This window comes from Pteropus vampyrus, unplaced genomic scaffold, assembly GCF_000151845.1.
Source record: "Pteropus vampyrus isolate Shadow unplaced genomic scaffold, Pvam_2.0 Scaffold28, whole genome shotgun sequence".
NCBI classification, from domain to species: Eukaryota; Metazoa; Chordata; class Mammalia; order Chiroptera; family Pteropodidae; genus Pteropus; species Pteropus vampyrus.
This window is the reverse complement of record NW_011888809.1, coordinates 1781823-1784182: the sequence shown is the minus strand read 5'-3', so window position 1 is coordinate 1784182 and position 2360 is coordinate 1781823. Positions and strand designations below refer to the sequence as shown.

General features: G+C 37.5%; 1 protein-coding gene and 1 pseudogene across 3 annotated transcripts in view; both read right to left on the bottom strand.

Annotated features, from left to right (window-relative positions):
- The window catches only part of DNAJC27 (DnaJ heat shock protein family (Hsp40) member C27), a 33853-nt gene that overhangs the window by 24026 nt on the left and 7467 nt on the right, over positions 1 to 2360 (bottom strand). The window lies entirely within an intron of this gene.
- Positions 247 to 2360, bottom strand: part of LOC105289799 — a 7287-nt pseudogene continuing 5173 nt past the window's right edge.

The following is a 2360-nucleotide window of genomic DNA, read 5'->3' as shown; positions in this document are numbered from 1 at the left end:
AAAATCAAGTCTCCCAGTAGAAATGGTATTTTACCACACTAATCTTTAAATTCCATCATTAAAATAGTAGTAATACACACCAATTTCTAACCTCTTGGAACATTCTGCACAATAGATGTTAGTCATTGAAATGACAAATTGCTTAGAAAAGTGGTACAGCCTCAATTGCGACAGGATTTGGTAGTCAGTATTCTTGTTTTCCAGTAAAAAGATTTCACGAGCTGAAACATAGGACTCCTTGTGCTTTTACCGATCAAGGGAGCATTTCTGAGCAGCTTCTCAGAAAATATTTCTTTACAGGTTGACCATAGATCTAGGGTCTTCACTCCTTGTAATGGCACCACGAGACACAATCATGCTACTTCTGCCTCTGCGCATTTATGGACGATTTCAGGATCTACTCCACCATCGACCTCTATGTCCAGAGACGGGAACTGGGTCCTCAGCTAGTGAACATTTGGCATCATATCTTCCATGAGTTTCTGCCCTCCAAGCCCAGGTTCCACCGCCATAACCAAGGCCATATTTATCTGATGAGCCCACGGTGCCAAAGACTGAAACGTAGTTCCTGGTTGGATGACAAGGCCAAACTTCATCCCATTCTCCTGAATGTCTTTAATCAAAGCCCCTGGGTTCTCAGTAGCGTGGAGATGAAAGGTATACTGATTGGCACCTGCTACGGCCATTGGCTTTACCCACTGTTGCAGCCTCAACACCAAAATATACACATCAAAGAAAGGGTCCTGGCCTTGCTGCTTTTGGAGGCTTTCTCCCACAGGGAACCAAAGGTAATGTTGGGAACAAAATGCCTGCCCATTACATCCAGGTGCAGATAACTGGCCTCAGGGTCCAGCATTTGGAAGCACTTGGCCCTGAAACTGGCCAGAATGCTGTTGAGGATAGATGGGCTAATCTTGCAGCCAGATGCCACGGTGCTGGTTTCCAAGGATTCTGAGCCTTTCTAAATCTTCTCTTGAATGTTTCTCCCATCATCGTCTTCATTCCAATTCCCACTGACATCACTTTGATTTAGGTTATCATCTACTCCTAGACAACAGTAGAAAATTCTTTATAGAACTTTCTGCCTCTTTTTCCTCCCTACTTCAGTCAATACTGAACACCACTAACATTATTTCAACTTAAAAATCTTTGGTGGCTTCTCACTGCCAAGAATTCAAAATCTAAATTCTGTTGTCTGTTATTCAAGGTACTCCATAATCTGACCCTAAACTGCCTTCTCTGTCTAAACACTTCCATATAAACTCTCCATTTCTGCAAAACTCCTAGGACCTGGCTTCCTGACTTATCATTACTTTTCCTTCTACTTGAAATAAGCTTTTTTCTCCCTTCTTTCCAAATCTTACTTACCTATTAAGGCCCAGCTCAAGCTCTGAGATTTGTAAGAGATCTTGCCTACATACAAATTCCTCTAGCGCTTTTCATATATACTATCATGTATACACAGACTGTATCTTTGCCATCGGTCATACACTGCTTTGTATTAATTACCTTTTCACATGTGTATATTTACCTTATTGTTTCAACTATACAGTAAATTACTTGAGGGCACATACTAGTATTTTACTTCTTTATATCTTTTGCAGCAATTAGCTCAGTGCCAATTTAAAAAAAGCACTCATGAAACTTATAATTTACTTGAGGTGCTGGTAACAGAGTTTATTCCACTCAAATTCTTTTCTGATGAACTTCAATCTAAATGAAATAGGACAGTTACTATGAAAAGTATTTAATAAGCTCATTGTGAACTAAAGGAAGAAACTTCTTTGAAGTGACTACTACTAAGAGACTATACTTTTAAAGAACTTTGTAGCTTGAAAACACTTCACAAATGTTTTCTCTCACAATATCTTATAAAAATATAGCCTTTTTCTAAATTATTCATGGGAGTAAGGGGCCTGGAAGTCCTTTAGCTCTGGTATGCTATTTAAACACTAGTCCTAAGTGTTTAAAGAGATACACATTTAAATAGTAGTGTTAATAACCACTTCCTATAACACAAAGAGATGGGGTTCTTGGTCCTTAGTATCTCACAATCTACTTAAATAACATAAAATAGAATATTTTTGCTTTCATTATTTTTCTTAAATAATTTTTAGGCACTTCTCTTTTAATGAAATTCCAATTACAATATTAACAGGTTTGAGTCTTTAAAAAAACGAACAAACCAGAATTATCCTAAAATTCATATGAAAGAACTGTCTGAGAAGAACTAATCAAAGTAGTTAAAAGAATAACAGAGCAGGGCAGTAGAAAGAGGAGGAAATTTGCCTTGACAGATATTAAAATATAATCTGAAACTAATTAAGATATTATACTGGCATAAGAGTAGACAGATAAGT